Source organism: Stegostoma tigrinum, chromosome 30 (assembly GCF_030684315.1).
Source record: "Stegostoma tigrinum isolate sSteTig4 chromosome 30, sSteTig4.hap1, whole genome shotgun sequence".
NCBI classification, from domain to species: Eukaryota; Metazoa; Chordata; class Chondrichthyes; order Orectolobiformes; family Stegostomatidae; genus Stegostoma; species Stegostoma tigrinum.
This window is the reverse complement of record NC_081383.1, coordinates 8,708,383-8,730,402: the sequence shown is the minus strand read 5'-3', so window position 1 is coordinate 8,730,402 and position 22,020 is coordinate 8,708,383. Positions and strand designations below refer to the sequence as shown.

General features: G+C 44.4%; 1 protein-coding gene across 2 annotated transcripts in view; it reads left to right on the top strand.

The window, feature by feature from the left end:
- Positions 1-22,020, top strand: part of rgmd (RGM domain family, member D) — a 104,567-nt gene that overhangs the window by 40,695 nt on the left and 41,852 nt on the right. The gene's annotated exons all lie outside the window — the stretch shown is intronic.

Sequence of the window (22,020 nt, the reverse complement as noted above, 5' to 3'; positions counted from 1 at the left end):
CCAGTGGTCAAGAATCTACCCACCTCAGCCTTCAGCTCTCTGTGGCAAGGAGTTTCAAAGCCTTTCAACACTCTAAGAGAAAGGGTTTTCCCCCCACTCAGTCTTAAATTTATTCTGAAATGATGCCCTCTGGGCATTGAGGTGCTCACCAGATTGTTGTCCCGTCAAAATATCAGTATCCAGCCTTGCAGGAGACAGCCTTGCTGATGCTCCCTCTTCAGCCTCAGAGGTCCACCAGCAGGCCTCTGGGAGAACCAAGCATTCCTCCAAGAGCATGGGCAGGTTGTCTGTACCAACAAGCCACGAGAGAGAGAGAGAGAGAGACACCATATAGCCAGTCTTGAAGAGTACTGTGCAGTGAGTGACACTAGCACACAGTTAACGGGAGATTGACAGTGGAATTCAGAGTGCTACTTGCTCATTTGGCGAGACTTTCATGTTTCTGCATCCTTGCAGCAGTGGACCTGATCTTCTCCTGGGACAGCAAGGGCTCTCATCTCACAGAGGCTGAGAATCCAAATGTCAGGAATCTCCCCAGTCTGCATGGTCTCCCTCTGTCCTGTTATGGGCTGCCTCCTCCTGTAATGGTAGATAGTGGGGGAGGGAGGGAGATAACAGCCTGGCTGTGAGTAATGATGGGGAAGAGTTGATGAGGTGCTCCATGGGATTGAGGAGGTGTAACAGAGGGCGTGCGGGGTTAGTGCTCAGTGAAATTGAGGTGGGGGTGAGAGTGAATGAGGGAAAGTGTTGCATGGTAATTGTGGGAATGGCCAAGCATGAGTGTTGGTGGGAGCTGAGATAGAGTGAATGTTAGGTAGGAGAGAACAGAGTGAGGTACCTAACATTGGCAGGAGGGAGAAGTGCATTACCTTCTTGAAAAACTGCTAGCCTCTGAACCCTGGGGTTGGCACTGACCTGGGTGGCGAGTTCAGACCAGGTTGGCAGAGTCTGGTGGTGCCACTCTTCAGTTGTCCTCCAGAAAGACAACGGCCCTCCTCTGGACCACCCTATCCACCAAGACAACCCCCAGACCCCTGTTCAAGAACCACGGCACCATCTTCGGCTTCTTCATTACATTCTGACTCTGTCTTTAACCATGGAGGGCAGCTTAGGAATGCTGATGCCACGCAGGCGAATTGAGGCCTATTAAAGATAGAGTGGGTGCGAAGGATGATGGTCTTTCAGCCAACATCTGCTGAGAGGAAGTTGTTCCAGGAATAAGATCGGGCAGTAACTGGATATAAGAGCCATATCGATATGACAGATAATTAATGCTGGGAGTTTCCTAAGTTCAGGCAAGAGAACTTGCTAGGCCTTGTGGCAAGCTGTCCAAAAACCTCACTGCTTAAAATGTAAACTCAGAACTTTGCCAAAAAGTATGACTCAGCTCTGTGCCATTATGCGACACTGACAAAGTTGCACTAAGAATTGTACAACTTAGACTAAAGAGCTAAGGTACATTGTAAAAATGACTGAATTTCTTTGAAACCCATTCAGGCAATCGCCAATTAAGACTGAGAGACAAAAGAGAAATGATTCTCCAGGGTTGGCTAGGAATACAGAGCCGGCAGCAGCACATTGGAATGAGCAGCTCTCACAAAGCACCAAAAGTTCCCTAAGCCACACACGTTTGATGAGCAGCTGGACGCCAAATGTAAAATCATGACTCTCTGATTATAGCATCAAGGCCTGGTTTACTGATGGGTCTTCCAGGTCACCGGTCCTAGCAAACCTGGGTGCAGGCTTATATCTGGCTGCAGACTATACATACCCAATGATATCATAATATAAGAGACCTTTGTTGTAATAATTTGAGAACTACACTGTGATGAACAGGCCTCACTGAGCATTCCTACACATGCAGAGTGCCCATATACAGGCAGGATGATGAGAGAGGACATCTTACTTGGAATCCCAGTCTTCACTAATGACAAAGAGCTGAATCTTACAAAAAGGGGGCTGGCAGTGCACTCCCTCCCTCGGGTGGGAAGTCAGCAGGCGGTCCCATAGCCTTAACGCTGTGTGTGTGGCCAAACTGATGCACGGTGGGAATTAACCCCTCAGTGAGAAGAATTCCCACTGTCTGGAGCCTGTCAAATTACCTAAAGGCTGAGTGTGGGCACTGGTAGGAATGCAGATGGGTGAATGAAACACCACACTCATGGCCGAATCAGGGAGGGATTTGAGCAGAATCTCTGGGATGGGTTTTAACTTCCGTGCAGGAAGGGGCAAAGCACCATCTTTTCTAGGAGATGGTAGATGTGCCCCCAATGGACAGGAGAACCCAAAGAAGACAAGACCCTTTACTTTCTGCACTTTTAACAATAGAGGGCTCTGACTGTCTGGCCTCACCAGCTCCTTTATGGGAATATTGTGAGCTTCCGACAAGATCAATAGACCCCGAGATATTGATTTAAAAATGGTGAGTGAGCTGCCCATGTTAGCATTCATCCTCTGCATTGTAGGGGTGAATTCAGGCATGGATGGGGAACTGTTAAACTAACCATTGACCTATATGGCAAGCCCCCTCAAACTTCTGCCAAAAGCAGAGCTGGTGCTGGAGATGGGTTGGTGGGTGTTTGTAAAATGCAGCCTTTTATTCATGCTCACAACTCCCTTTACTGTATTCGCAGCTCAGACACTGAAAGGCCAGCCCCTGTAATCCCAGAGGATGCCCAAGGAAACTCAGTTCTCAGATTTCATCAGCAGACTCACATACCCACAGAACTAAGTGTCAGCAGATGGTTTACAAACATAGGTCCTCTCCCATTGTGTTCTCTACACTCTAATTATGTATTCTACACACCCTCGATATCTGTGCAGTCTGTACATTCCTGTATGGTCACAGTCAGAACTAAGCATTCCCACAACTGACGGGTGAGATCAAAGTTCTGCAGTCCTGCCACATCCAGTGGGGATGAACAATTAAACAACTGAAAGCAGCAGGAAGTTCCATAGACATTCACATGCTGGCTTGTCCTTGGGTGGAGAAAGAGAAGTGCGTGTTAGGGTGATAGATATCTCTAAAAGTTTGCAACTAATGCTGTAGACAATTTGTAGAGATGGGGTGCATGTCCTGGGCAATTGAATTGTAAAGTGTAGATTCCTAGGATGATAGGATCAACGTATGAAGAGGCACTAGATCAGTTAGGACTATGTTCACTGGACAAAAACCAAAAGAACTGCAGATGTTACAAATCAGGAATAAAAACAGAAGTTGCCGGAAAAGCGCAGCAGGTGTGGCAACATCTATGAAGGGAAAAACAGAATTAACATTTTGGATCCAGATGCTGCCACAGTTGCTGCCGGACCTGCTGAGCTTTTCCAGCAACTTTGTTTTTGTTCTATATTCGCTGGAGTTTAGAAAAATGAGGGTGATCCCATAGAAACCTGTAAACAGGTCTAGAGAGGGTAAATGCAGAAAGGGTGTTCTTGATGATTTGGCGGGTGGGGGCAGACAATCAGAATCAAGGGATCACTGTCTACAGTTATAAGGTAGGCCTTTTACCATTGAGATGAGGAAGAAATGTCTTCACCCAGGGAGTGTTAGGATTATGGAATTCTGTTCCACAGAAAGTAATTGAGGCCAAAACATTGAATTTTTTTAAAAGAGGGAGTTAGCTATAGTTCTTAGGGATAAAGGGATTGAAGGGTATGGGGAGAAAGCAGGAATGGGATACTGAGTGGGATGATCAATCATGATCATATTGAATGGTGGAGCAGGCTCTCAGGGCTGAATGGCCTACTCCTGGTCCTGTTTTCTATGTTTCTATCACACTAGTTTGAATCCTACCATGGCAGATAGCAAAATTTGATTTCAGTGTTACTTAGAAAAGTGGAACTAAAAGCTGTCTAATGAAGACCAAGTAACCATCGTCAACTGTCATTTTAAACATCCCATCTGTTTCAGTAACATTCTTTCGAGAAGGGTATCTGATGTTCTTATCTGGTCTGGCCTACATGTGGCCATTGTTCACTCTTCACTTCCCTCTGAAATAGCTTTAGCAAGCCACTCAGGACAAGAGGCAATTGGAAAGAGGCAATAAATGTTCGCCCACATCTGCTGAAAACTATGGAGACGATGAAGTTCGTTCACTTGCAACATATTACTGAAATGGACACAGGTACAGTGAGGGGAGGGGATGATCTGGTGGTGGATTAACTGTTCCAGAGACCCAGGTAATGATCTGGACTGAGGTTGGAATCCTGTCATGGCAGATGCTGGAATTTAAATTCAATAAAATTTGCAAATTAGGAGTCTAATAATGAACATGAAGTTCAATGAGAAAAACCCATGTGGTTCACTAATGCCCTTTAGGGAAGGGAACTGTCTTCCTTACCTGGTCTGGCCAGAACAATGTGGTTGACACCTAACTGCTCTCAAGGCATTTTGGGATGTGCAAAGAATGTTGGCTTAGACAGAGATGCCCACATTCTGCGAATGAATTAAATGAAGTATCCCAAATCCAACTGAATAAAAAATTGGACATTTTTCTCTTAACACACAGCACATGATGAATGGGAAAAAAACACTGAACAAACATTTAGCACGCTTGCCTTCATAGAACATAGAACGTAGAACAATACAGCGCAGAACAGGCCCTTCGGCCCTCAATGTTGTGCCGACCTGTGAACTAATCTAAGCCCCTCCCCCTACACTATCCCATCATTATCCATATGCTTATCCAAGGACTGCTTAAATGCCCCTAATGTGGCTGAGTTAACTACATTGGCAGGCAGGGCATTCCACGCCCTTACCACTCTCTGAGTAAAGAACCTGCCTCTGACATCTGTCTTAAATCTATCACCCCTCAATTTGTAGCTATGCCCCCTTGTAGAAGCTGAAGTCATCATCCTCAGAAAAAGACTCTCACTGTCCACCCTATCTAATCCTCTGATCATCTTGTATGTCTCTATTAAATCCCCTCTTAGCCTCCTTCTCTCCAACGAGAACAGACCCAAGTCCCTCAGCCTTTCTTCAAAGGGCCTATGCTCCAGGCCAGGCAACATCCTGGTAAATCTCCTCTGCACCTTTATCAATGCTTCCACATCCTTCCTCTAATGGGACGACCAGAACTGCACGCAATATTCCAAATGAGGCCGCACTAACGTTTTGTACAATTGCAGCATGACATCATGGCTCCGGAACTCAATCCCTCTACCAATAAAACCGAAAACACCGCAAGCCTTCTTAACAGCACTATCAACCTGGGTGGCAACTTTCAGGGATCTATGTACATGGACACCAAGATCCCTCTGCACATCCACACTGCCAAGAATCTTTCCATTGACCCAGTATTCTGCTTTCCTATTATTCCTCCCAAAATGAATCACCTCACATTTATCCATATTAAACTCCATTTGCCACCTTTCGGCCCAATTCTGCAGTTTATCCAAGTCTCCCTGCAACCTGCAACATTCTTCCACACTGTCCACCACTCCACCTACTTTAGTGTCATCTGCAAACTTACTAACCCATCCACCTATGCCTGCGTCCAAGTCATTTATAAAAATGACAAACAGCAGTGGTCCCAAAACAGATCCTTGAGGCACACCACTAGTAAACGAACTCCAGGGTGAATATTTTCCATCAACCACCACTTGTTGCCTTCTTACAGAAAGCCAGTTTCTAATCCAAACTGCTAAATCTCCCTCAATCCCGTGCCTCTGTATTTTTTCCAATAGCCTACCATGTGGAGCCTTATCAAAGGCTTTACTGAAGTCCATGTACACCACGTCAACTGCCCTACCCTCATCCACATGCTTGGTCACCTTCTCAAAATACTCAATGAGGTTTGTGAGACACGACCTGCCCTTGACGAATCCATGCTGACTATGTCCAATCAAATTGTTGCTTGCTAGATGATTATAAATCCTATCTCTTATCATCCTTTCTAAAATTTTTCCTTCAACAGACGTAAGGCTCACAGGCCTATAATTACCTGGGTCATCCCCACTGCCCTTCTTGAACAAGGGCACAACATTTGCAATCCTCCAGTCCTCTGGTACTAAACCTGTGGACAATGAGGACTCAAAGATCAAGGCCAAAGGCTCCGCCACCTCCTCCCTAGCTTCCCAGACAATCCTCGGAAAAATTCCATCTGGCCCAGGGGATTTATCTACCTTCACACCTTCTAGAATTGATAACACCTCCTCCTTACTAACCTTAATCTTTTCAATTCTAGTAGCCCATAACTCAGTCATCTCCTCTACAATATTCTCCTGTTCGTCAGTGAAAACAGATGAGAAATAATCATTTAGCACCTCTCCAATCTCCACAGGGTCCACTTTTGTCTTTGATTGGCCCTATTCCTACTCCAGTGATCCTCTTATTCCTCACATACCTCTAGAAAGCTTTAGGGTTCTCCTTTATTCTACCTGCCAATGTCTGCTCATGTCCCCTCCTTGCTCTTCTTAACTCTCTTTAAATCCTTCCTAGCTAATCTGTAACTCTCCATCGCCTGATCTGAACCATCTCATCTCATTGTCACATAAGCCTCCCTCTTCCGCTTAACAAGAGATACAATTTCTTTAGTAAACCACGATTCCCTTGCCTTATCGCTTCCTCCCTGACTGACAGGGACATACCTGTCAAGGACACGCAATATCTGTTCCTTAAACCAGCTCCACATTTTGATTGTCCCCATCCCCTGCATTTTGCTAACCCATTCTATGCCTCCTAAGTCTTGCCTAATCGCATTATCATTGCCCTTCCCCCATCTATAATTCTTGCCCTGTGGCATGTTCCTATCCCTTTCCATTGCTAAAGTAAACATAACCGAATTATGGTCACTGTCTCCAAAGTGCTCACCTACCACTAAATCAAACACGTGGCCTGGTTCATTACCAAGTACCAGAACCAGTGTGGCGTCCCCTCTTGTCGGCCCTTCGACATACTGAGTCAGAAAACCGTCCTGCACACATTGGACAAAAACTGATCCATCCGACGTACTAGAGTTGTAGCATTTCAAGTCAATGTTAGGGAAGTTAAAGTCTCCCATAATGACCACCCTGTTCTTTTCACTCCTGCCCAGAATAGTTTTGCCGATCCTCTCCTCCACATCCCTAGAACTTTGCGGGGGCCTATAAAAAACTCCCAGCAGTGTTACCTCCCTCTCCTGTTTCTGACCTCAGCCCATACCACCTCAGTAGACGAGTCCTCATCAAAAGTTCTTTCAGCCACCATTATACTGTCCTTGACTAACAAAGCCACACCTCCCCCTCTTTTACCACCTTCCCTGACCTTAATGAAAGATCTAAACCCTGGAACCTGCAACATCCATTCCTGACCCTGCTCTATCTATGTCTCCGAAATGGCCACAACATCGAAGTCCCAGGTACCTATCCAAGCTGCAAGCTCACCTACCTTATTCCAGATACTCCTAGCGTTTAAGTAAACACACTTCAACCCAGCTTACTGTCTGCCAGCACACTCCTGTGGCAGTGAGATCCTGTCCATGTCCTCCTTACACTCTTCCTCCTGTGTACTAGCACTATACCTCAGTTTCCTATTCCCCTTCTGAGCTAGTTTAAATCCACCCGAATAGCACTAGCAAATTTCCCACCCAGGATATTAGTGCCCCTCTGGTTCAAGTGGAGACCATCCTGTTTGTAGAGGTCCCACCTTCCCCAGAATGAGCCCCAATTGTCCATGTCCCTGAAGCCCTCTCTCCTGCACCATCCCTGCAGCCACGTGTTCAGCTGAAATCTCTCCCTGTTCTTAGCCTCGCTATCACGTGGCACAGTAACAAACCAAAGATAACCACTCTGCTTGTCCTAGCTCTCAGCTTCCACCCTAGCTCCCCGACATCCTGCCTGACGTCCCTGTCTCTTTTTCTACCTATGTTGTTGGTGCCTATGTGGACCAAGACTTGAGGCTGGTCACCCTCTCCCTTCAGGACCCCAAAGACACATCCGAGACATCACGCACCCTGGCACCTGGGAGGCAACGCACCAACCGTGAGTCTCTTTCGTTCCCGGCAAACCTTCTATCAGTCCCTCTAACTATTGAGTCCCCAGTGACTATCACTCTCTTCCTATCTCCCCTTCCCTTCTGTGCAAGAGGGACAGACTCTGTGCCAGAGACCCGCACCCTAGTGCATGCTCCTGGTAAGTCGTCCCCCCCAACAGTATCCAAAACGGTATACTTGTTTTTCAGGGGAATGACCACAGGGGATCCCTGCACTGACTGCTTTTTCCCCCTTCTAACAGTTACCCAGCTTTCTTCATGCTTAGGAGTAACTACTTCCCTGTAACTCTTGTCTATCACTGACTCTGCCTCCCGAATGATCCGAAGTTCATCCAGCTCCCTCTCCAGTTCCCTAACGCGGTCTTGGAGGAGCAATAGTTGGGTGCACTTCCTGCAGACGTATTTGGATGGGACACTAATAGCATCCCTCACCTCATACATCATGCAGGAGGAACATTCTTCTACATTCACTGCCATCCCTGCTAATCCCCTGAACAGAAAGTAAAAAAAAAGAGAAGCTTACCTGATTTGTCCCTGGTGTATGAGGTTAGAGGAGGTAGATGGGTGGGAGGCCCTACAAAGGTAGGGTCTCGGGTTCATTGCTCAGACCTTCAAATATAGGAGTTGGAATGATTTGCTGAGGTTGTACTCTTCTGGAGTACTGTGTACAATTCTAGTTGCCCTATCATAGGAAGGATATTATTAAGCTAGAGAGGGTTCATAAGAGAGTTACCAGGATGTTGCCAGGGATGCAGGGTTTGAGTTATAAGGAGCAGTTGGACAAGCTGGGCCTTTTTTCGCTGGAATGTAGGACCATGAGGGGTGACCTTATAGAAGTTCATGAGGGATATAGGTAAGGTGAATGGCAGGTGTCTTTCCCTAGGGTGATACTAACGGGCATGCTTTTAGGGTTAGGGGTGAAAGATTTAAAAAGGAAATGAAGGCCAATACTTTTACACAGAGAGTGGTTCATGTGTGGAATGAACTTCCAGAGGAAGTGGTGAATGTGGGTATAGTTACAACGTATAAAAGACATTTAGGTAAGTGTACGAATAAGAAATGTTTGGAGGGACGTAGGCCAAGTGCAGGCAGGTGGGACTAGTTTAGTTTGGGATTACAGTTGGCATGGACCAGTTGTACCAAAGGGTGTGTTTCAATGTTCTATGACTCTAAATGCAACTCTTTGCAAACAATATGTGCTTCTATGACAGTTTACAGGAAGATGAAATCATTGTAACTGCTGATCATTTTGGTGATCTCGCTTTGAAGCCCAGATTGCGGGATCAAATTTGAGGAACTGACCTCTCCGAGGCTATCTGGCAGATTATGACAGGAGGACAGGCAGGATTGCTGACCCGAGGAACAGAAGTTAAAACAACCTCAGGCCACTTCAAGAACTTGACAGTGAGAAGCTTATCATCATCACCTGCCTGCCCTTATCTGCCGGCTAATCCAAAATCCAGGAAAATCTGAAATCCCACCTGTAGTCATTCCCCAGGGTACCGGATTTTGGAAATTGGACCTGCAGTCAGGTCTAAATAATAGCCAGAAAGACTAGCCAAATGTTTGATTTTATCACAGGAAGGAGGTGGAGGTTTGCTACAGAATTACAAAGACCGTACCTGGGAGTGCTTTGTGTGGCTTTTGCCATATTTTAGAAAAACAATATATTCAATCTGGAAGGAATGCAGCACAGATTCCCCAGAATGTGTCCAGGACCTCAATGGTCAATTTTTAACTGTGTACTGTCAGATTAAAGAGATAATCAGGGAGATGACAGGTTGGAAAGCGTGGCTTTTGGGATAAGGAGGCAAGGGGAAGGGAGGAAGTGGTGGAGGGGGTGTTAATCCAGGCCAACAAGCTTATTTTTCCCCCTCCCCACCCCATAAGTAGGCATGTGTGTAGGCCATTCGGCCCTTCAGTTCAATTATTCAAACCTTACTATGTGCCACACCCCCTTCCCCGGCAGGCACTCCTCACTAGGCTGTCAGACAATCGATACCTGTTGAAAATTGTGAAAAGGCAGCAGGGTCCGATGCTAATTTTTTTTGGGGGGGTAGTGCAAGCTAGGATGACAGACTGAATCACGTTGAAAATCCTTCCCCAGGTGTCTCTCAGCCAAAGCGGGAATGAAAGGTGCCTACATTCCAGGTCGCTGATGCAACATAAATGCACCTTTTCTGTTCCCTGCCACATCAAGTAGAGAGCTGGGAGGGAGACTGGGGAACAATGGGGTGAAGGAATAAAAGGCAAGACAGGCGATCGGGTGGAGGGAGTGATTAAATAATAAAAAAATGCAAAAGGTGCTTAGCTAAGGGTAATTTCCAAGCAGTGTTACAGAAAGGTAAAGTCATTCATTTATCTAGCAATGATGTAATCCACTCCTGACTCTAGCTTAATGACAGATGACAATAAGTAAACAGTTTATAAAAAGAAAGTGTTATCTCGCTATTAACTCCCCCTGTGTCTTATTAGCTTGTGGCATTTTTCACTCCTCTGTGCTGTAATCTGTGAGATAAATCTGCTTTATTGTATAGCTGCACAAACTTCAAGGGAAAGAGATGGTGTTATCTCTGCAATATAGATAAGCAGGTATACTGTACCTAAGATAACATTGCTCCATGGAATGTCTTACTTAATACAATGCATCAAACAATACACTCACTGTTGTTCTTATTGACAGTGAAATTCTGTGACAATTCCTATTTATTTGCTGTATTTAATCAAGATTTAATCTCAACTGATCTCAATTTTACAATCCAATCCTTTGCATACTGCCAGAATGGTGATTCAGTATTTATCACATGACGCCTTTCCTATGAGCCACTTCCAGCTATCTTAGCCTTTCTGACTCCTCCAACTTTCCAGTCGAAGCTGTTATTCCAACTTTGTATTGTTAACCAGTTTTCAATTTTGCTTCCTCCGTCATCTTGGGGAGTCAGTGTTAACCGGAACTTGACTGGACCTGTCACTGTAATTACAAGCAACAAAACAGAAATTGCAGGAAAACCTCAGCAGGTCTGGCAGCATCTATGGACAGAAATCAGGATTAACGTTTCAGGTCCAGTGACCCTTTTTCAGAACATGTCAGATGATTTCAGAAGGGTCACTGGATGCAAAACATTAACTCTGATTTTTCTCCACAGATGCTGCCAGCCCTGCTGAGCTTTTCTGGCAATTTCTATTTTTGCTTCTGATTTACACCATCTGCAGTGCTTTCAGTTTTAATACTATAATTGCAAGGCCAGTTCAGGGGCTGGGAGCTCTACAGTGACTAACTCACCCCCTGGCTACCCCAGAACTTGTCTACCATCTATAATGCATTCAAGAGTGTGATGGAATGCTGCCCATTTGCCTGCATGAGTGCAGATAAAACAACATTCAAGAAGATCATCACCAGGACAAAGGGGTCTACTTCACAGAATCCCCTTAAATGTCCCCTCCCTCCATTATCAGCACAACATAACAGCACTAGGTTAGAAGATAACTGTATTTATATAGCACCTTTATAATAGTAAAAAGAATTCACAGAAGGAGGATCCTTATGAAGAGACCCAGAATGGGTATTGATGAGACACTATTAGCTCTCAAAGGTTATAAGGTGTTTCTAAAATGTTGTGCACATGGGTCTGTTCATGAAAAACTACACCATCATTTATAAGGGTTTGTACATCATTTGAACCATTCCTTTTTAAATCCTCCACCTCCTTCACTCCATCATTATTAGTCCCACTTTCAATCATTCAGATCCTAATAGACACAGATATCCCTTCCAAAATCACTCCAACACACACCCACTCTCCTTCAAAATCTCTTATAGCCTGGTAGTGGCTTTAGGGTGAGGAGGGGGTGGGTCTGTTAGCTCAGTTGATTAGAGGGTGGTGAGGGATTACGCGAAGGTGTGGGTTCAGTCTTTGTGCTAATTGCAGTACTTTAACGGAGTTATTTGCCTTATGTCGTGTTTGAGATGGTGAGCAGCCCCACCATGATAAATACTCTCTCTCTAACAAAGGTTTGTGATCCCTTGTGAGCTATAGCTATTTACATGGCATTACCTACAACCTTCTTCCTCGACTAATCTGTCCTACATCTATTTTTTTGCATGATGTTGCTTCTATCATGTTTCCTGTGAGATGCTTGTACCTTAAAAGTACTAGATAAATGCCACAGGCTGTAATTTGCAAAATACTATTAGCCACTTCCATATTGAGTCAGACTATTCTAGTGTCCTGATGCTGGCTGTCACCTGAAACTAAAACTGGTGGATCTTGTTGGGTCACAGATCCTAAAGATCAGCTTCATCCTGGGCATCAGCTGCTGTCAGACCTCGGCTCAGAATGGCCACTGTGTCATGATGTTGATTGACTGGTGATGCTCTGACATCTAAAATATGTACAGGCTCTAATGTTTTTAATCACATGGGATGTGGATGTCACTGGCTGCTCATCCTTCATTCTTCAGCATAGGGCTCTTCTCTCCTTGGATAGTGATGATGTGGTGATGAGGGTGGTGAGACCTAAGGGTCTCCATGTCTCAGGCGAGGAGAGAGGTTGAGAAGGAGAGTCCTTCATGGTGACCTTAGCTGGTGCAGGAACTGAACCCATGCTGTAAGCATCACTCTGCATCACAATCTAGCCATCCAGCCATTTCAAACTGCTGCAGTCCATCTGTTGTAGGTAGGTGCATTAGGGAGGCACTTCCAGAATTTTGTCCCAGCCACAGTAAAAGAATGCAATTTAACTCCAAGTCACAATAGTGAGTGGCATAGAAGGGAAGTTGCAGGGGGTGGTGTTCCTTATGTATCTGCTACTCTTGTCCTTCTAGGTGGAAGTGGTTGTGTGTTTGCAAGATGCTGTCTAAGGAGACTTGATGAATTTCTGAAATGCTCCCTACGCACTATACACACCACAACTATTGAGCGTTGGTGGTGGAGGCAGTAGATGCTTGCAGATGTGGTGCCAATCAAGCGGGCTGCTTCAGCCTGGATGGGTCAAGTTTCTTGAGCATTGTTGGAGCAGCTATTATCCAGGAAGCTAGGGAGTACTGACTTGTGCCTTGTAGTTGGTGGACCGACTCTGGGGAGTCAGGAGGTGAGAGATAGACGCAGGGAGGTGATTGATGACACAGTGGCTGACTGTGATATTATAAGCCACTGTGATGTCAGGATTTGCCCTACCCAGATGGTGTGAGACTGCGTTGAAACTCTCAGCCAATCATTTCTTTGCCTCCACATTCCAATTATTCCAATTGTCTCCTCATCACCATTCCACACTCAGTAAACTTGAGCCGATACAAACATATACAATAGGAGCAGAAGTGATCCATTCCGTCCCTTGAGCGTGTTCTGTACCCAATAAGATCATGGTAGATCTATTTATGTTTCAAATTACACCTTCCCACTTTGGTTGCTGCCGAGACACTAACATTCTTCTGTCAGTTGATATTTCACACCATGTCCCGTTCACAGAGGAATCAGGCTTTTGAAGAATGAGAATTATAAAATTGAGGCAATGCCAAGTCAGGCTCTGATGTAGGCAAGTGAATGATCTCACACAATGGGTGAGCTGAAATGGCAACATTACATGAGTACAGTAAAACAGTAAATGGCCTGCTAGCTGGGAGATTTGAGCTGGGCCCTGGTTACAGAGGCTGGAGCGGCCGAGTTAGATTTACAGTTGTCTCTGAAGGGAGCTGTATGCGGTGTGTGCAATAAATTTGGAACAGCTGCAACGGGGAAATGGAGCCAACAGCTGCCTTGTCACCAGGTCTGGGGAGGGAAGCCAGGCAGACTGGCTTCCAAACCTCATTCACACAATTCCCAGTGCTGCAGCTCCCCACTTATCAGAAGATTCACTGTTATGTAGAATTACATAGAAAACAAAGCACAGAAACAGGCCATTCATCCCAAATAATCTGTGTTGTAATATATCCCATACCAGTCTCCTTCCATTTCATTTGCCTCCTCTCAGACTTTAACATTTCTTTCTATTCTTGGTTGTGTCATGCACTCATCCAGTTTTCCTCTGAAAGTGTATAGGTTATTTGCGTAAATGACTTCTCAAGCAACGTGAATTGCACAGCATGCCTCAATGACTACAGCCTGGTGGCTCTGACCTCCATCATTACGAAGTGCTTCGAGGGGTTATCCACGGCTCATGTCAACTCCAGCCTCCCAAATTGCCTTGATCCTTTGCAATTCATCTACCTGCGCAATAGGTCCACAGCAGAACCCATCTCCCTGATCCTATTCTCATCCCTGGAATATCTGGGTAACAAGAATACCTTATTGGCTACAGCTCGGCCTTCAACACCACAATTCCGAATAAATTCATCTCTAAACTCTGTGACCTAGAGCTCTCTGGAACTGCATCCTTGATCTCCTAACCCATAAACTGCCATCAGTAAGAATAAGCGACAACACTCTCTCCAGCATAATCCTCAACACAGGCACATCACAAGGCTGCATACTCAGCCCCCTGCTGTACTCCTTATACACTCATGTGGCCAAATTCATTTGCAAGTTTGCTGATGACACCACTGTTGTAGGTCAGATCTCAAACAATGATGAGACAGAATACTGGAAAGAGGCTGAATGCTTAGTAGCATTGTGTAAAGACAAGAATCTCTCTATCAACATCAGTAAAATGAAGGAGCTAGTCATTGACTTCAGAAAGCTGAGTAGATGGTGCATCCCTGTCTGCAAGAGTGGTGCTGAGGTGGAGTTGGTTGAGAGCATCAAGTTCCTGGGAGTGACAATCATCAGCAATCTGTCCTGGTCCAACCACATCAACATGATGGTGACGACAGCACAACAATATCTCTACTTCCTCAGGAGGCTGAGGAAATTCAGCATGTCCCCAAAGACTCTTACCCAATTTTTTACAGATGCATCTTAGAAAACATTCTCTTTGGATGCATCACAGTGTAGTTTGGCAACTGCACTTCCCAAGACCACAAGAGTCTACAGAGAGTCGCGAACGTAGCACAGTCTATTACATAAACCTGCCTTACATCCATTGACTCCATCTAAACTTGCTGCTGCCTTGGGAAAGCAACCAACATAACTAAAGGCCCCTCCCACCCCAGTTATACTTAATCTACAGTCGGGCAAAAGATATAGAAGTTTGAATACAGGTACAAATAGATTCAAGAGCAGCTTCTTACCTTTTGTTGTCAAACTCTTGAACAGATCCCTGAAATGTTAATTATGATCTCTCTCACTGCACCCTCTCTGAGGCTGTCACATTGTATCCTCCTCTCTGTTCTGCTACCCTGATGCACTTTGTATGGTACAATCTGCCTGTATAGTACACAAAACAACACTTTTCACTGGATTTCAGTACTTGTGATAACAATAAATCAATCAATCAATTCTTGTGGCAAGAAATTCCACCTTCCAACCACACTGAGTAAAGAGATTTCTCCTTATTTCTACAACAGGTTTAGTAGTAACTCTCTTGTATTTATGGCTCTATAATTGGTGCTATGTTCTCTTGCAATGAAAACATTCTCCATATTGCAAATACATCCAACCCATTCATGACTTCAAAACATTATCTGGTCTCTTCCAATTCTTTTCTAAAGAGAAAAGCCACAACCAGTTCAATCCAATGTGTTATTATCTCATGAGCAAATGCTATCTGGGGAATAATTGTTGCCCATCCGTTGCAGTTCTGATTGTTTGTATAGCCTGATGGCTTGCTATGCCCCAGCAGAGATCATGAAAGAACAACAAACTCTGGCCTCGGACAGCGATGCCTAGATCCCATGAAAAAAAGAGTAGGAAATATGGCAGACAATTTAGACACAGCAAGCTCCCACAAACAGCAATTGGACAATGACCAGATAATCTATTTATTTGTGTTGATTATAGGATGAATATTGACTGGGTCTTATCATATATCCTTCTTATTTCCAAAACAGTACCCAGGAATCTGTTACATCTCTTTCAAATCTTTGAAAGTGCAAACCTCCACAGTATTGCACTGGGAGTATCAGTCTAGATTTTACAGTCAACTTTTATAGAACCTACAGCCTTCTGACACTGATTGAGAGCACTATCATGTGAATCAGCGGTAACAGCTCCAGTGGGAAAACATCAGCTTCACCAAGGCAGGTCACTGTGAAGAACAGGGAGGAGCAGTTTTACAAGTGAGTAGAAGAAGCAACATACAGTCAGCAGGCACACGTTCCTGACATGAGAGAGACCTTCCCAGCCTACTGCATGCTCTGATTAAATCAGGCTAATATTATGAGGTAGTAAATATGTCTTAAGTATTTCGACACACTGTGCCAGCAGCTTCCCAACACACATATATACAATGTCCAGTAACTAGTAAAATTAGTCTACAAAAATTATTCTTTGTCTTTAACAAGGTGCCAACAAGTCATGGAAACTGGACTCATGAACAGTTACTGTACAAAGCAGACATTGGTCTTTGGGGTTGCTGGCTTCAGGGGCTTCGACAGATGTTGACAATTGCCAGAATGAGTCAGTCGTCTGAGAATTGTTGAGAAGCCGAACTAGCTAAAACATTCTTCTGCCATGAGGTATTCACAAGAATTAGGCAAACCATCAAGGAAAGCTCACCTGACTGAGATGCCGTAACTGAGGCTTCATCATTTTTGGACTTGGCTTCCATTTCTCCCTCCACTTAGTTTCTCTGGATAGTTGGAAAGGATCTCAGACTGGCTTGGGGACACTCCAAGTGAAGGTGAAATTTCAGGCAACACAGCAGCGATGCCAAGGTCCCACAAACATTTCTTTTTCTATTCATTTGTGAGGTGTGGGCTTCACTGGCTAGCCAGCATTTTCTTGCCCATCAAGATATATGCTTTAATAAATTAGCTCACAAAATACGGGCATCACTGACAAGGACAACATATGCTGCCCATTGCTAGTTACCCTTCAGAAGGTTCTGGTGAGCTGCCTGCTTGAACTGTTGCAGTCCGTGTGGTGTAGGAACACTCCCAAAGCAATTAGGAAGGGACTCCCAGGATGTTGACTCAGCAACAGTGGAGGAATGGAGATATAGTTTCATGCCAGCACAATATAGCATTTGGAAGTAAATTTGAAAGTGATGATGCTGTCATGCAGCAACTGTTCCTTGTTCCTAAGTGGCAGAGGTCATAGTTTTGGAAGGTGCTGTCAGAGGAGCGTGATAGGTTACTGCAGAGCCTCTTGTAGATGGTACACACTGCTGCAGCTCTGTGTCTGTGGCAGAGGGAGAGACTGTTTAAGATTTCGGATGCAATTCTGATCAAACAACCTACATTATCCTTGTGAGAGAGGTGAGGAAGCGAAAGAGTTTGCAGAGGAATGGGGTTTAGTGGCAGATAGCATACACACCATTGGAGAGGTGAAGGGGGTGAAAAAATTGAAGACAGAAATTACTGGAAAAACAAAGCATCTGTGGAGAGAAAACAGAATTAACATTTCAGGTCAAGTGCCCTCCTTCAGAATGAAGGTGGAGGGTGTGGTTGGGGTAGATGTAAGAGTTTGAGGTTAGACAAGTGGGGGCTGGTAGGTTTTGGAAGGCAATTATAGTGTTGGGGAAGCATCTAAGAGATACGAAAGGGTGAGGCAATAGGGGAATTTAATATTAAACATTTTCTTTGCAATTCATATACAGCATTATTATCTTTTAGTGCACAATATTTTATCAAGATCCTTAATTTATTCACTTTGAAATTGGGATTTACTCTTTCGAAAGTTATTGCCCTCCTCTAAAAGGTTCTACCCATAACCTCACTCTAAGGCTTTGAAATTAGGCTCCAAATGTCAAGGCTCAATACTCTTGCCCAGTGATCCACCTGCTAGAAAACACTAGAGAGTGTCCGATCAAAGGGGCACAGAGTGAACAGTGAACGAGGACAGCAAAGAAGACAGAAATAAAATCAAAAAAAGGAAAAGAGAATCTTGCTGACCAGGGCTGGATAATCCCTGTCAGAAAGGGCCTAGGGTCAGATGTGTTGCTGTTCCTGTTGACTACACTTCAGCTTGGATTATTGACAGCCATAAGTGCGGTCAAAGCTCGAATAAAGACGTCTCCTGGGGATGTCAAATTCACAAAGATCCCATGGAGCCAGGTCAGTTATCCTGAAGGTATGAAACATCAACAGTGGCAGCTGGAATGAGATTATAGGGCCTTCTTGTGTCTGCTTGTCACAGCTGTCCACAGAATCATCAAAGATTCTTATTCCAACACTGCCCTCAATAACAGAACTCGAAAGAAATTATCCTCTTTCAGAAAGTATAAACAAACACGCCTTCAGGCAGCTGTAATCCCTTCATCAGCACACATAGTTTCCCCACAGGGCACTAACCTATATATTTTGGGTGTGAGCTACTATCTTTCTGGCATAGTTTCTGTTCTTCCAATTTCTTGAGTGTCTTCGTGCCAGATTTGAAGAACAAGCTTGTCGAGTGAGACTGTCAGATTGTGCCAACCCTACAACCAGTGCCTTGAAAAGAAATGAGCAGAGGGTTTGGGCAGGTATTGGGGTTGGAATTGGGTTTGGGGTCGGATAAGTCTCATGGTGGTACTCATAACTACCTGTGCTTGATGAAGAGTAACCCTCAGTTCAGAGTTGATTCGTCTTGCAGTATCAGCTGACAAGTTAAAGGTACATACATTGACGACATCACAAGATCAAAGTACAGGCACACTAGCCATGTACAAACAAAACAGCTTCACCTCCGTGTAATCGGTACAAGCTATGGAGAGTTAAGCATTGAACAGAACGGCTTAGGATTAGATCAACGTGAGTTGGTTAATACCCTTGGGTATTAGAGATATTAATGTGCTTAACTAGTTGTCTGTCTATTTGAAGTGAGCTGGTTAGCCTGCTGCTGACGGGGCTCTGAGAGTTCATTGAAAGCTCAGGAATGTTGCAGATGGATTGATAATACGCTAAGTTATTAAGAAAGGAGACATGATTTACCAATACCTTGCGTTGAAGCAAGTTGATTTCAGACAAGCTCCAGGGGAAAGACTCGACAGAAGGTTAAGATTTAGCAAACAGAGAAACGTAGAAGATTGGAGCAGGAGGCAGCCATTCGGCCCTTCAAGCCTGCGCCACCATTCATCCTGGTCATGGCTGATTGCCCAACTCAATAGCCTTATCCTGTTTTGTCCCCATAACCTTTGATTCCATCCATCCCAAGTGCTATATCTAGTTGCCGGAGGTTGGAAATTCAGAGCGTAGGTTACTCAGGTCATGTCCCACTGAACGATCCATCATTGAGACTCTCTGCAGAGCCATGGCTAAAAATCTCTCTTTTTGATCGGAAATTGTTGGTCATTACAAAGCTGTTAGAACTCCTTGAGAGCATAAAACAAGGGTGTCTGGCTTCCTGTGAGCTTGTACGACGCACTGTTTGAGTAATTCTAAGACAGCATTCTGACTGGAGGTTACTGGAACCAAGATACCTTTGCATGCCAAACTTGACAAAGTTCAGAAAACCAGGATGAGAAAAATCCATTTAGGAGTCATTGAGATGTACAGCACAGAAACAGACCAGATGTCCTAAATAAATCTAGTCATATTTAACAGCATTTGATACATATAACCTCGACACCGTTCCTATTCGTGTGCCCATCCAGATGCCTTTTAAATGTTGCAATTGTACCAGCCCCCACCACTTCCTCTGGGAGCTCATTCCATACACACCCTACCATCTACATGAAAAAGGTGCCCCTTACGTCCCTGTTAGATCTTTGCCCTCTCACCTTAAATCCACACCCTTTAGTTTTAGACTCCCCCACCCCTGGGAAAAGACCTTGCCTATTTACTCTATCCATGCCCCTTGTGATTTTACAAATCGCTGTAAGGTCACCCTCAGCCTGCCACGCTTCAAGGAAAATAACCTCAGTCGATTTAGCCTCTCCCTATATCTCTAACCCTGCAACCCTGGCAACTTCCTTGCAAATCATTTCTGAACCCTTTCAAGTTTCACAACATCCTTCCTATAGTAGGGAGACTAGAATTCATCTGACCACAATTCTTTCACATTCAATGGCATTACCATGACTGAATCCCTCACAATCAACATCCTGGGGTTTACCATTGACCAGAAACAGAATTGAAGTAGCTACACGGATATAATGGGTAAAACAGCAGGTCAGAGACTAGGAATACTGCAGTGAGTAATGCATAACTCACCTCCTGACTCCCCAAAACCTGTCCACCATCTACAAGGCACAAGAAGCAGTGTGATTGAATACTCCCCATTTGCCTGTGTGAGCATTGTCCTTTCGATGAGATGATAAATTGAAAGATGATTGAGAAACGCAAGCTCTGAATTGTCTCAAGAGTGAGCTGGAACATGAATAAGATTGTATGATGATGTCAAGCTAAAGTTAGGTAACTATGAAAAGCACCCAGTCTAGATATGAGTGTGTATTTTCATTTCCCCTTGTTTCACTCTCAATCAATCCCTGCTTTACTCACAGAAGTGAAAATGTAAACTGTAGTGCAAACTAATTTCTTCTGCAATGGTCTAGTTATATAAAGCATCAGGTTACACAGTGGATTAGCAAGGCAAAGAGTTATTTTAGAATGTGAAAGATGTGTGGAATGTTAGTTCCTGCACACACCTGCAGGGACTGTGTGGCCTAGAATGAGGTGAGAAGATTAAGTAAGTAAGGATGAGGGAATAGATTAGTGATATCTTTTTAAGACTGCATTATGTATTGAACCTGAGAATGGGGGCTTCAGAAAAACAAGAGAAGACACCTTATATTCCTCAGCTACTAACTACAGGATGTCCCAACCTTGTTGACGGAATTTGAGAAGCCGAGAGAAAGGGACATTGGTCCCTCCTGCAAACCTCTAGCAAGATCAATGCTGGACTGAAGCATAAGCTAAAACTGGAATGGGATTTAAACAGAAATAGATTGGACTCAAAACTTTAATACTGTTTCTCTCTCCACAAATGCTGATGGATGTGCTGTGCTTTTCCGGCACTTTCTGGTTTTACTTCAAATCTCCAGCATCTGCTGTTTTATTTTTGCTTTCATCAAACCTCCAGCTTCTGATGTCGGAGATCAACACAGCCAAACAGACACTCAAACCCTCCCATTAAACTTTTAATAACCAATAAAACAATTTTGTTACACTTTCTATAATTCTTCTTGCAATTCAGTCAAAACAAAGCCAGAAAAGTTAGAAGAACAATTCGCAGCCAGCCTTACTTGGAAAAGTTGCTTGTGGGAGAGAGTTGCTCTACCAACCTGCTGGTGTCACCCATTTCGATTTGACTTTCCAACCAGTGGGCAGCAGAAGTTGGCATTGGGAATGGTAATTTGGCAAGCTGACAAGATGCTGATTTTCCTTCGCTCAGGGAAACTGGCAGAGTGGGTTGTTTATTGTTCTAGCTGCAGCTAAAGGAGAGACAACCCCATGGAAAGGCTCTGGGTGCTTAAGCATTAGAAGAGCTTTAATTTTTAAGCAAAGCGCTTGCATTTGGGACCTCAGAACTTCAAGTACAATTAAGTACTTCTGAAGCGTAACCACTTTTGTGACACAGGGAAACACGCTGTGGGGGTGGCACAGTTGCTCCATGGTTAGCACTGCTGCCTCACAGCGTCAGATCCACCCTCAGGCGACTGTGTGGAGTCTGCATATTCTCCCCATGTCTGCATGGGTTTTTTTCTGGGTGGTCCGGTTTCCTCGCACAGTCCAAAGGTGGCAGGCTAGGTGGATTGGCCATGCTACATTGCCCATAGTGTCCAGAGATGTGCAGGGTAGGTGGATTAGCTATGGGAAACGCAAGGCTAGGGTAGGGATGGATCAGTGTAAAATCTGAAGGGCCAAATGGCCTGCTTCCACACTGTAGGGTTTCTATTTCAGTTGATTTTCACACAGCAAGCTCCCACTAAAAACATTGAAATAATGGTTAAGTAATTTGCTTAAACAATGATGGTTCAAAGATAAGAATTGACCAGGATAACAGGAAGAATTTCCTTCGCTCTCCTTCAAATAGTACAATGAGACATTTTTTTTAACCTAAGGGCAATTTAAAAATCATTTGGCTGTCTAGAAGCTAA